At 47.9% G+C, this 13,870-nt stretch overlaps 1 non-coding gene across 1 annotated transcript; it reads left to right on the top strand.

The window, feature by feature from the left end:
* The first annotated feature begins 7,937 nt into the window (after positions 1-7,937).
* On the top strand, positions 7,938-8,010 carry TRNAG-UCC (transfer RNA glycine (anticodon UCC)). The gene has a single exon. It is a non-coding gene; the product is annotated as a tRNA-Gly (tRNA).
* Positions 8,011-13,870: the final 5,860 nt, after the last annotated feature.

Below are 13,870 nucleotides of genomic sequence, written 5' to 3'. Positions count from 1 at the left end.
GGCGGGGGCGGGGGTGGGGGTAGATAAAGGTGGGGAGCAGAGAAGCTCCCGCGATCGACGGAGACCTGGCGGAATCAGAGGAGAAATGGGAAGACCCAAGAGCACCGATCGGGCACCGTCGGCGAGTTTTGGAGCGAAGCGAGCGGGCCAGTGGCCGGATTTAGACCCAGCCCGCGGAGCCTCGCGGGGGCTGTCCCGCGCGCGCTCGCCCTAACGCTTCATTCATTCGTTTTGTTTTAAAGGCCCTGGCGACGGATCCTCTGGCCGCCGCGCGGGAGGGAAGGGGGAGGAGAGCGCTGTCTCCGCGTAAAAGACATTTACACCGGACTGGACCGAGGCCCTGGGAAGTGCGCGCTGAAGGGAACAGCCGGCCCGCGAGGGCCGGGAGGCGGCGCGAATGTGACCTCAGCGGCGGCCGCGCGCTCCCTCCCGCCCTCTCCCGCTCGGGGCTCGGGTTTCTAGGACTGCCTAGAGAAGTGTGTCTTGTGCAAAGCTCTGGAATGCATTTGGCTGCCTGACGAGTTGCGAGGGGCAGCATCTTGCCGGGAGGTGGCGGGGGTGTGTGTGTGGGGGGCGGTGCTCGCCCGCCCGCCGCGGGCAGGTTTCCTCCGGAGCCCGGAAGACCTCCGCCACTCCGCCTCCCGGCGCGGGAAGGTTACCTTCCGAGCAGACCTGCATGCATATGCATGCGGGGCCTGTGTCTTCGCCTTCCTCGGCCCCGTAGCTTTCTGCGGTGCTTAGAGTCAGAGAGTTTATCCCCTTACCCCGGGCTTTAGAGAAAGCGTAGACCCACCTGGCCGACTGGTGCATAGACACTGTAAGGCGTTGATGGGGCAAAGCACCATATAGAGTTTACTTCGTGAAAGCGGTTGGTGCTGAGAAGCGTCATGATTTAAATGTATAAGCGTCAGTATCGAGGAGGCCACTAGTTGGCATGGTGGTCTAACCTCACATCTTATTCAGTGAAATAGTTTTTTTTTAAGTCATTTAGAATTGTGAGGTCAGGATGACACTCAAACTCACTGGGGATTTTAATGAATTTTTTTAATGAATCTTTTAAAAAAAGGTGAAATGAACTATTTTCATTTTCTCAGCTAAATTATGCCCATTTAAAAGGAAAAGTTACCAAAAAAAGGAAAAAAGTAATAAAAGGAAAAGGCCCTGATGAACCTCAACTCAGCCCCTTCCCTTCCAGCAACTTAAAAGCTGACTGCATGCTATAGATGCTTAATAGCTATTTAGGAATCAACAGAGTTGGATAGATAGGTATTTGGACCTTCTCCCCCTACCCCAACCCACCAAGAGCACCTTTGGAGAAATGTGATAATATAATATTATACATCATATAATATATAAGGGAGAAAATCATTATCATCTCTAAGCAAGGGGCCCTGAAGCTCATTGACCTAGAAGAGCCAGAAATGCCAAGCAGGGCAGAAAGGTGTGGAACAGGGCAGCAGCTGGGATTCTAAACATTTATTCTGTAAGCCACATAGGCTGCAATTGTATAAGATCATGGTTTTGTTACAATTAAAAATAGTGCTGGGCTTCCCTGGTGGTCCAGTGGCTAAGACTCCATGCCCCAATGCAGGGGGCCTACAATTGATCCCTAGCCAGGGAACTGGATCCAACATGCCTCAACTAAGAGTTTGCCTGCCAAGACTGAACGATCCCACATGCAGCATCTAAGACCCAGTGCATAAATATTTTTTTTAAATACATAAATTTAAAAAATATATATTGCTTATTGAAAAGGGCATTGAGACCTGTGTGTGTGTGTGTGTGTGTGTGTGTGTGAAACTTTCTGAACAAGCAACCTACAAAGATAGCAGCAGAGAAAGCCCAGGAAAAAATGGGTTATCCCACTATCATAGGCAAAAGAGGTAGAAATGGGATTTTGGAGGTATCTGAGAAATGATACACTCACCTCAGAAAGGCTTAGAAAGAATGCCAAACTAGAAGTCAGAAAACCTGATTCCTGCCTGGGACTCTGCCATGCGTGCGTGCTCAGTCGTGCCCGACTCTTTGTGACCCCATGGATTGTAGCCCGCCAGGTTCCTCTGTCCATGGGATTTCCCAAGCAAGAATACTGCAGTGGCTTGCCATTTCCTTCTCCAGGGTATCTTCCTGACCCAGGGATCGAACCCACATCTCCTGCATCTCCTGCATTGGCAGGTGGATTCTTTACCACTGAGCTCCCTGGGAAGCCCCTGGGTCTGTGCCATTCACTGATTAAATAACTTGCACTAGAGGTGATCCTCACATTAGAAGAGCACTTGGCAAGATTTAAAAAGGTTTCTGGGTAAGTTTCCTACTCTCTCAGGGCCCCATTCCCACTCTCTGCTCTGGGCATCGCTAGAAGATGTTCACTTTCCTGGCAAGGCTACGCCAGGCTGCAGAGTGACAAGGAGGACTTAAATAAGCAGTGAAAGCAAAAGGCATAATTCTGCTTAAGCTTCTTGGCTACATAGAGAACCTGATGATTCTGGGAGATCTGGCCAGTGGTGCTCACACTTTGGGATGCGAGGCTGGAGCACACACAGGGCAGTTAGATTTAGTGGGTGTTTCAGAAGTCAAATCTGACGTCACAACTTGTCTGGGAGGAACATGCATATACTTGCAAAGATATGTTCCCATATAGTGTAATTGTGGGTGCTTTAATTCAGGCGTCACTCCTGTCTTACACTCTCTGCATGGCTTTCCTCCTCCATTTTACTGCCCTAGGTAGACAGTGGGTGGGTTGCTGGGCAAGTACCTACAGTGGCTAGTGCTGCTTTATAGCTCCTTGGCATCCCCTGAATCAGTTAACATCCCAAGCTTTCCTGAGAGCCAGCCCCACCCCGTTCACATTCTTATTCTTTTCCTTTCCAAGAAAGAAGCTGGACTGTAGAGGAACTCCTGGCTGGCTAGTGTGCCTAGAAAGGGAGTTCCTTTCCTTTCCTTTCCATGGGCACAAATGAAACCAACAAGCACCCAGTTTCAAACTATTCTAATCCTTAAAAAAAAAAAAAGTTTAGGAGCTCACCAAACTATTGTGAATGAGTTTGATTTTAATCACTTGCTGGCAGGGAATATGGAATAAAATATCTCATTTGCAGTTGTTTATTTCCTGTTGTGGCTTCTATTTTCATCTTTTAGTCACTTTGGTGATAGTAATCAAACCCTAATCATGGTGCGGCCACAAGTCACAGAGACCAAAATAACTTGCAACGGAGTTAGGACAAACAAGGATGGAGTCAGCTAAAGACCTGGCTACTTAATCACTGGCCCCTGGCACCCGAAGGACTGTGGGGGCCGCATTTGACCGACCGCTGGCTAAGCATCTAGAGGAGGGAGGAAGCTGGAGAGAAATTGCTCCAAGGTCCGTGGTCTTGAGCAGTCAGGGCCCCAGGGTGCGAGAGGAAGGAGAGCAGCAGAGTATATACAGGAAGTGGAGGAGAAACAGGTGAACTGTCCACAACTGCCGGGGGGAAACTGACACGAAAGAGAAAGAGGAGAACAGAAAAAGAGAACTGGCAAACCCTCTAGAGCTACAAGCAACTAAGCAAACACTGAAATAAACAAATAAATACCTCGGGGAAGGCAGGATTCCTCCTTTCAGGACTTTTCTCACGTTCAGTGGTTCCTGGAAAAGACAGGTCAAGAGAGGCCCCAACGGGCAGGTGGGTGTGTCGGTGTTGGGGCCAAGGACCAAGGCAGGGATGAGGATTTTTCCTTGCAGAAACCAAAGAAGAAACAATTGAAGAGGCAAAAAAAAAAAAAAAGTGTTGAAAATTATCGACATTTCTTGTGCAACTGTCCCCTGAAAAATGTGTGTGCCTTCAACCATCCTGAACTGGCAGTAATACAACTGGAAGTGATGGCTCATGAAAGAAAGATGGCTTGAGTGAGGCTGATGTGACAATCAGCACTTCTTGGCTTATCTTAGGAGAACAAGAAGGTAAGTGAATGAAATGCATCTAATTCACAATCAAATAAAGATGCTATAAGTCCTGACTCATCAAATATGCTTGTGTTAAAGGCATGCTGTCAACTGATCCATAACATTTGCCAGGTGACTCTCCAGGGCTCTCGGCTAGGTCCTGGGGGCCAGAGGGGGAGGGGCAGGGTGAAATGAATGTTCTTATGAAGGAGTCAAGAGAAACCTCCAGGAGAAGCAAAGACCTAGGACAACAGAAACATTCAAATATGCAGTCACGGGTTCCTCCAGGGATGGCCATTGGATGGCTGAAGAAAACGGCTGGGAGGGAAACTTAACTGCACGTAACTTTCTGTACCTTTTCAACTTTGTACCTTGTGAATGTGCCACTTATTCAAAAATATACTAATTTGAAGGTTTGCTTTTTTTTTTAAATCTGTGTCTGCTTTTCTCATTTCCTGAAATTCACTGTTCTGATGTCCTTGTAGAGAAGGACAAGTTGGCGGGGTCCCATGTGGAAGTGAGGCTGCAGACAGCGTCTCTCTCTGTGGGGCAGTTCCTACAGGAAGGCTGATGACAACAGAGGCCGATGTGTCATCCCAGACGGCAAGGGCGGAGGCTGCCTTGTCATGACCCTGGCAAGAGTCTGTGAGGAAATACACCAGTCCTAATCAAAAGTCATTCTAGGTATCAGTGAGGTGCAGGTCCTAACCCGGGAGAACAGTCTCACAAACACTGGCGTCCCAGCCACAGAGCTCTGCGCAGGAAGGGTAGCCTGCCCCATCTGAGGAGAGGAGAGCGGCACCTTTTGGAAACAGAAAGGGGTTCTCGTGATTCTCGATCCATTTCACCAGCACTCGTTCAAGAGGTGGTGCCAGGTACCAGGCGTGACCTCTGAGACATCAAAAGATGTATTAAACAGCCTCTGCCCTCAAGAAGTGTGTAATTTAAGAGAGGGCTAGAAATAGGAAAATAGCCTTCAAGAATGGAGCAAGAAAAAAAAAAAGAAGGCAGCAAGAACAGTGCGAGCAAGAATTGAACCCCCGGGCTTCGCTGCTGGCTCAGTGGTAAAGAATCCACCAGCCAATGCAGGAGACACGGGTCTGATCCCTGATTCGGGAAGATCCCACATGTTGTGGAGCAGCTAATCCTGTGCGCAGCAACCATGGAGCCTGTGCTCTGGGGCCGGGGACCCCAACTACTGAAGCCCTTGCGCCTAGACCCTGAAACAAGAGAAGGCGCCGCAATGAGCAGCCCACAACTAGAGAAAGCAGCCCCTACTCGCTGCAACTGGAGAAAGCCTGTGTGCAGTAATGGAAGACCCAGCACAGTCAAAAAGAAAAAGACTGGGAAAAAAAAAAAGAAAAAGAATGGAGGCCCCTGCTCGGGAGAACAGAAAATCAAGGGATTTATTCTTTCTGGGGGTGCGGGGTGTGTGTGTGGGGGGTGGTGTCTCAGAAATTCTCCTAAAGGCACAAATATTTGGATCTAGATTGGGTGAGTTGACAGTCAGGCAGAGGTGCGTGTGAGATGAATGACTCTATTCAAAAGGAAAGCATGATACAGAAACAACTGGCTGTTTTCTGTCCACTTTGAGTTAAGTCTTCAAAACTCAAACTGTGCTTGTCACTTTGAGTCTATCACTTCATTTATAAACACCCCTAAGCCTCGAGGGGCTTCCGTGGTGGCTCAGAGGGTAAAGCGTCTGCCTGAAACGCGGGAGACCCAGGTTCTATCCCTGGGTGGGGAAGATCCCCTGGAGAAGGAAATGGCAACCCACTCCAGCGCTCTTGCCTGGAAAATCCCATGGACAGAGGAGTCTGATAGGCTATAGTCCATGGGGTCGCAAACAGTCGGACACGACTGAGCGACTTCACTCACTGAAGCCTCGAGGGGGTCAGGGATGGAGGTGTGGCCCCTGCAAGGGATGTTCAGGGAGTTCGCCTTCCTGAGAGTGAAGTTTTTCCTTGTAGAAAGAATTTGCGGGCACAACACGACATCATCTATAACTACAGAAGTTTCTTCTCAAATAACTGGGGAAATCTCCATCATCTCCACTCCTCAGATCAACAGTCAGGCCTCACTTGAAGCAAACTGCTTCATGTCAGGAGACAAGGCCAGTTTTTAACACAAGGAGAAGGGAAGTGCCTCCAGCATGAACCTGGCCTGTGATGGCTCAGTAATGGACCTGCTTAGATAATGGCCTCAAATGCCGACAATGAAAAATTAGGATTCGCCATTGCAGAATAGACAGAGAGACATAAAATTTGGCTGATTTCCACAGGCAGTAAAAAAATTGATTTTAAAGACAGCAAAACAAGAAAATAAATGTTGAGCTTTGCTCAGAGGCACCCCAGGAGCCCTGCTGATATTCCTCATTATCCAGGCTGCATTTGAACTTCAAGACATCAACAAATGGACTTCAAGCTCCCGGTCATATTGGGCTACCAAATTAGCCTTCACTCTTTTCTGATTTTCCCCCCTATTTTTATCTTTTCCATTCCTCTAAGTCATTAAAGGATGACTTTGGAACTAAATTTTGCGTAGTAAGTGCCAGATAGCTTCATAGCGACGAAACATCCTGTTAATGGTGAATCAGAACTGGGCAGCGTGCAGAAGGAGTGGTGTTTTGTCTGTAGTAGAGTGGAGAGTCATAGGTGACCACACACGCTGCTCCTGGCACATCTTGGGACCCACCAAAGAAGCCCAGCCCCGTGAGTGATGGCCAAGGTATTTCCACTCTGAGGACCCAGGGGAACAGACAGGACCCTCAGCCCAGTTTTCGGATCAAATAGATTCTTCTGCCATTACTAGCCTCAAGGCTTTAGGAAAGCTGTTTCCGTTGTCTGTCTGCCTTCCTCGTACAACAAACACTGAATTAACAACGTCTTGTGTGCGCCAGACACGGTGAGAGGCTCCAGGAACAAAGCCTTCACCCCGGGGGGTTGCTGGGACGTGGAGCGGGCACCCGGACGCGCCGCTCAGCACAAGTGCTATGTAAACTAGCTGGCATACAGATGCTAATCGTCACGATTATCATGGATTTGGCGGGAGGAGCCACCCAATAAGCTAATTTTGCCTAACCTTCCAAGCCGAGGAAATGAATTTTTGCTTGGATAAGTGTCCGAGTGATAGGGTAATGAAGAAGGAAGCCACTCTAGTGTCTGGGACTTTCTGTGGGTTTTACCACGACCAATTGAGATACTGTCAAAGAAACATGGCCAGCATCAGAGTTTAAAAGCAAACTAATAAGGCTGGGACATCTTTTTCTTAGAATGAAAAGAAGGGTACATGAGAATACGATCTAGTGTTCCTAGTTCTTTGCTAGTATTACTCTGAGTCATATTTTCTTAAGTCCTAGAAATAATTTTGCTGCTGCTGATGACAAGCGAGGAGGAAGGTGACAGGGGGAAGGAGTTGCACAGTGAAGTCCCCATCCCACCTTTCTCCATAAACATTGATTTTGAAGGCTTTCAAAGTCTGTGGAATATGATGTTATTCAGCATTGCTCACATCTAGTAGACCCATAAAGAAAAACTGCAGTAACACGCAGTGAGAGCTAGAAGGGATTTTAAAGTCGTCCTCAGCAGTTCAGGCCTCAAAACTTGTGATCCGTGGTCAAGTTTCCATAACGCAATGTATTTTCTCAAATGCTAAATTATTAGATAATTTTGCTTTTTAAATTTTATTGATTTTTGAATATGTAGTACATGCACAGTGCTACACAGCTTAAAGAGGACAAAAGGGCATGAAGAGAAAAGTAAGGCTTTCACTCAGGCCACCGACTTCTCTTTCCAGAGACGGCCCCATCATAGCCAAACAGAGAAGGTGAGTCAAGTGAAAAGACTGGCCTCTGCTTTGAACTCCAGCCCACAGTCACCTGCCTTTTTGACACCTCCCCTTGGATGGCTCAAAGGCACCTTGAACTCACTATGTTCCAAACAGGGCATTTCTCAGTATCTTCCTCCCAGAACCTACTTCTCCACATCTCTACCCTCAGAAAGTTTGCCCAGGGACATCCCTGGTGGTCCAGTGGTTAAGACTCTGCACTTCCAATGCAGGGGGTGTGGGTTCAATCCCTAGTTGGGGAACTGAGATCCCATATGCTGCACAATGTGGCCAAAAAATAAATAAAAAGAAAGCTTGCCTATCTCCATCCAGTGGTGGGAATCAGAAGACCAGCCCAGACAGCAACCTCCTTTTTCTTCATCCCGCATCTAAACCAGGCTCAACGTCCTGTCAGTTTTAGCTTTGAGATGCCTCTCAGTCTGTCCGTTCTTCTGCAGGTCCCCTCGCCACAGCCAGCAGGACACAAGCCATCAGTATCTCCCCGGGGACCACTGCCCACAGTACTTTCTTTACTGGTACATCTGGCTCACTGAGACCCACCAGTCCCCTTCTACTGAGGCTGACTGCACCACCACCCAGCAGTCTTCCTACAGCCCTCTGAACAAGGTCAGCCCTTCCTTGACCTGTAAGCCCTGAGTGGTCACCTTGGGACCTTCCTTCCACCCCCAGGGATGCTCCTCTCTTTGAGTTAGGTCAACCCGCCCCCATTATTATGCAGTCTCACAGTCTCAGGCATCTCCTTGCCATAGCTTTTACTACACTGGAAATTTTGCCTTTAATTCCAAGTCCTTGCTTCATGTTTGTCCCCCCACCTACCCAGGGTTTTCCAGGCGACACTAGGGGTAAAGAACCTGCCTGCCAGTGCAGGTTAGACAGAAGAGACACAGATTCCATCCCTGAGTCAGGAAGATCCCCGGAGGAGGGCCTGGCAACCCGCTCCAGTATTCTTGGCTGGAGAATCCCGCGGACAGAGGAGCTTGGCAGGCTACAGTCCATAGGGTCACACAGAGTTGGACATGACTGAAGCACCATAGCAGGCACGCCCACTTACCCAGATGACTCCTTGAAGGCAGAAGCCCCATATTACAGCACATCAAACACTGGCATAGAGCAAGCACTCAACTAATACTGGCTGAGCAAAAGACTGACTGATAAGGAAAGAATAAATCATTTCATTTTTAAGATTTTTGGTTGCATTGAGTCTTTCTTGCTTTGCATGGGCTAGTTGCGGGGAACAGGGTCTACTCTCCAGTTGCGGTGTGCTGGCTTCTCTTGTTGTGGAGCACAGGCTCTATATGAGCAGGCTCTGCAGTTGGGGCTCATGGGCTTAGTTGCTCTGTAGTCGGGGCTCACGGGCTTAGTTGCCTCACAGAAGGTGGCATCTTCTCGGACCAGGGATGGAATTTGTGTCCCCTGCATAAACAGGCAGATTTTTAACCACCTTCCCACCAGGGAAGTCCATAAACCATTTCTTTTGAGATACTGTCCTTCCTAGTTCGAGGAATCAACGTGCCCTATCTTTTTATAAAAGGCGATGATAATAGTGTTTACTTAAAGACTTATTTTAAAAAATTAAATGTTGACAATTGAAGGGAGGGTCTCTCGATGCAAAACCCTAAAGCTGACAAACTACTGCTTAAAGCCCAAGGATAGAATCTCAGATCCAGAAATCCTGGAGGAGTGTAAATACCTTCCTGAGGAATAAGTTGCCCTAAAGTCAAGGTGAGCATGGTTAAAACTCTCAGTTACTTCCAATTTTGTGTCCCTCCTTCCCTCCCTTTCTTGTCTGAGGCTCGTTACATGCATTCTAAGCCGGAGTTCCATGAAGATGGAGAGAAGATCCCCTAAGTTGTGTATCCGGTTAGTAACACCTTCAGGTCCAGAACTCACCTATCCCTCCATCAAAGTGTCTCTACACCCAGCAGTGTGTAGCAGTCCCAGCTGTCTAAAAGACAACATAGCAAATGCACAGGTAAGAAAACAAACAGAAAGAAGCAGTCCGGCTCTTCTTGGCTGGCTGACCCCGGCTGTTTGCACGAAGTCAGTGGTCTATGAGTGAATGAGTGAATGAATGAATGCATGCATGACTGGTCACTCTGACCTTCTTCTGGGACTCATCGTCTGAATCTACAGTCACAGGATCATGCTTCCCAGTCCCCCAGAGCCCTGTCCCCAGCTATACCGTGGGCTGTGTGAACAGGGACCACTCTTGGCTCTCCTGCATACCAACTATGGGCCAAGCATCGCTCAGGTACATGGTCTCTCCCATGGGGAGTTTGCGCTCTAGGAGGAGACAGGGAAGAACTAAGTATACATACGCACACAAAAATATGATTTGACATAGTTATCAGAGCTTCGGAAAACAGAGTGAGGGACTAGGGCTGGTGTGGGCTGAGGATGGCTGTTTCAGCTCTGTGATCAGGGAAGGCCTGTCTGGATAGGAGCAAAGATCAGGTAAGACCCTTCCAGGAAAGGGAGGGAGCCAGGACCTGGAACAGAGACAGGTGAGCTGGCAAGTTACAGGAACAGCTGGGAGGCCAGCCTGGCCGGCATGGTGACAACATGGGCAGAGTGACCAGAATTGCGGAAAAGAGAGCTACTGGACGGGGTCGGGGGGCAGGATTGATCATGCAGAGCCCCCAAGGTGTTCATTTGCTTGTTAAGTGAATATGCCAGCAAACACAGGATATTGGAGACAATTACAGTTTCAGGTGAAGCACACAGCACCCAGCACAAGAGCCAGAAATGCCATGTTCAAATATCAACTCTGTTACCATTAGCAGTGTTACCTAAGACCTTGATTTCCCTATGGATAAATGGGGATAATAATGATACTCATCAGTGCAGAGCTGTCTTGAGATTAAATGAGATGATAAAATATTCAGTGGAATATTGTGCTGCGCTGTGCTTAGTCACTCAGTCATGTCCAACTCTTTGTGACCCCATGGACTGAAGACTCAAGCCTGCCAGGCTCCTCTATCCACGGGAATTCTCTAGGCAAGAATACTAGAGTGGGTTGTCATGCCCTCCGCCAGGGGATCTTGCCAACCCAGGAATCAAAGTCATGTCTCCCGCATCGCAGGCAGATTCTTCACCATCTGAGTCACCACGGAAGTCCACAGTGGAATATTACTCAGTCATATAAAAAAGAATGAAATAATGGCATTTGGAGCAACATGAATGGACTTGGAGGACATTTTACCAAATGAAGTGATTCAGACAAAGACAAACATGATATTATTTATATATGTACTCTAAATATGATACAAATGAACTTATTTACAAAACAGAAGCACTCACAGACTTAAAGAATAGACTTGTGGCTACAAAAGGGGTAAGGGGAATAAATTATGAGGTTGGGATTAACATATACACACAACTATATATAAAATAGATCATCAACAAGGACCTACTATATAGCACAGGGAACTCTACCCAGTAGTCTGTGATACCCTGTAAGGGAAAAGAATCTGAAAAAAAATTTCTATGTATATACTTATAACTGAATCACTTTTCTGTACCCCTGAAACCAACACAACATTGTAAATCAACTATACTCCAATATAAAATAAAAACTAAAAAATGAGACGATGTACATCAAAGAACGTGGTGGAGATGAATCTACAGAATTGTGATATAAGAAGAAATCCCAACCAGGCATTTCTAAACCCAGCATAGAGCAATTCTGTGGTACCCAAGCTCTAAGAGTGTCCACTTATACAGGCTGGTTGACCAGTAAACCTTCCATTTGTGGAACTGCTGCTGAAAGCATTTGTGTATTAAGTTTGTTATTATGTCATGCTGCTGCTGCTGCTGTTAAGTCACTTCAGTCGTGTCCGACTCTGTGCGACCCCATAGATGGCAGCCCACCAGGCTCCCCCATCCCTGGGACTCTCCAGGCAAGAACACTGGAGTGGGTTGCCATTTCCTCCTCCAGCGGGTTTTCCTGACCCTGGGATCAAACCTGCTTCTTTTGAGTCTCCTGCGTTGGCAGGCAGATTCACACACATACACCTACACACACACACATACATATGGCTCATGTCCATTCCTCTTGTTCTCCTTGATTAACAGGAGTATATTAAGTACAATTTGTTGATGAAGATGCCGAGGAAGCTCTCTGATACCAAAATCATCTGAAATTGATCATTTGTCTAAAATTGCACAAACTCACAAATCTTACTTCTAAAAAAACTAGAGAAAAACCAGCCAACGAGGCCAAGGAAAGCAGAAACAAGCTCACTGGTAAACACCCCTGGGTCCTAAACCATGAGTTGGGTGCTTGCATTTCCAGATGAGCCCCAAGTTCCATGCAGGTGCTTTTGCATCTAACAGATCCGAAGCCAAGAGAGGGTGGTCACAGGCACTGCCTGTGGTTAGAGGTCTGCATCTCCCTTTCCGTCCCCCCAGGGTGAGGAAGGAGGGCTCCCCTTGGCACATCAGCCATCTGGGCCACAGCCCCCCCCCGAGTGGCCCCTCATGACCCAGGCCTCTGCCTCCCTCCTTCCCAGCCCAGCTGTCCCCTCTCCCAGACCCTGGCCTTCAGGGAACACCAGCTCTGCCTTCTGGGAGCCACAGTGGGCTCAGACCAGGGGAGAGGCTCCAACAATGGCCTGTGTGTGCCCAGAACTGCTGATCCAAAGAGACTCCTGCCGCTTCTCTGCCAAGCCAGAGACGATCACAGGCACTACATCCCCTCAGAATGCCAGAGGAGGGGGGCACACCATTCCATTTCTCACCTATCCCCCCACCCCCCTCAAGTCATACTTGTCCTTTACCCAGCCAGCTGTCTCCCAGGATCTCCCACTGGCTTGAGACAGACGTAGAAGTAGACGACTCTTTGCGACCCTATGGACCATACCCAACCAGGCCCCTCTGTCCATGGGATTCTCCAGGCAAGAATACCGGATTGGATTACCATGCCCTCCCCCAGGGAATCTTCCCGACCCAAGGATCAAACGAGAGTCTCTTATGCCTCCTGCTTTGGCAGGCAGGTTCTTTACCACTAGCGCCACCTGGAAGGGTCAGGGTATATCCCACCCAGCTAGACAAATACAGGTTCCAGGAGGCTCTGAACAAATGTTGAGTTTCCTTCCTCCTTCTCTCTAGGTGATAGACAGAGGCCCCCAGGGAGTGTTTTCATCTTCCAAGAGAACATGCTCCATTAGTCCAGAACATCACTGTCCTCTCTGCCTCCAGTTTTCTAGGCCAACACTCAATCCCTCATGGAGTATTCTTGACACTTTAAAGGATCTGGCCGGCATGAACGCCACTGTGACTGCATTCTTTAATTAATATTTATTGAGTGTCCCTATTAGGTGCCTGGCAAGCACACTGTGTTGTGTGTGGCAAAAATATCTATTCCCTTTCCTTTCCAAGAAAGTACATTCCTGGACAACCCAAGAATGTTGACATGCCAAGGAAAGGAAAAACCTACTCTAGCAACAGCAAGAGTGAGCTGGAAATCTGTGAGAGGACAGAGGCAGTTCACAGTAGTCAGGAAATGGGAGCTTGAGTCCTGGGGTCCCAAACTGGCTGTGCAAGTTCCAGCAGGTAGCAACACTTCTCTGAATCTGCATCTGCACAAATGTGAACAACAGTATCACTCTGCCTGCCTCCTGGGGCTGAGGATGCTGCAGAAACCAGGTGAGATCACGTAAGTGACACTCTTTGAAAAGTTTCATGTGCCATACAAATGCCAGATATTTCCTCCCAAATAAAATCTTTAGTGCCTTTCTTGGTAGGCACAAAAAGTTGAATGAGATTTGAAAAAATGGAGCTCTGGGAGGTCAAAATCTGACAAATGCCATAGGGCATGAGTTTAGATTTTGAGGCTCTGACCCAAAGTGTGGACAAGCTCCTCTACCCTTTGACAAATACTAAATACATTCATCTTCAGCTATATGTATGTATACGTGTGTTACACACAGATACACTAGGAAGGTGTGTAGGAAGGACCACACTTTGGGGGTCCTTTTGCAATAACTTGGGGTTGTATATCTGCAAATACAGAAAACCTTATGCAAACATGATATGAATAATTAGACTATGGTGGCCTGGAAAATTCCATGGACCGTATAGTCCATGGGGTCACAAAGAGTT

Source organism: Odocoileus virginianus, chromosome 22 (genome assembly GCF_023699985.2).
Source record: "Odocoileus virginianus isolate 20LAN1187 ecotype Illinois chromosome 22, Ovbor_1.2, whole genome shotgun sequence".
Lineage (NCBI taxonomy): Eukaryota > Metazoa > Chordata > Mammalia > Artiodactyla > Cervidae > Odocoileus > Odocoileus virginianus.
This window is presented reverse-complemented; position numbering and strand designations above follow the sequence as displayed.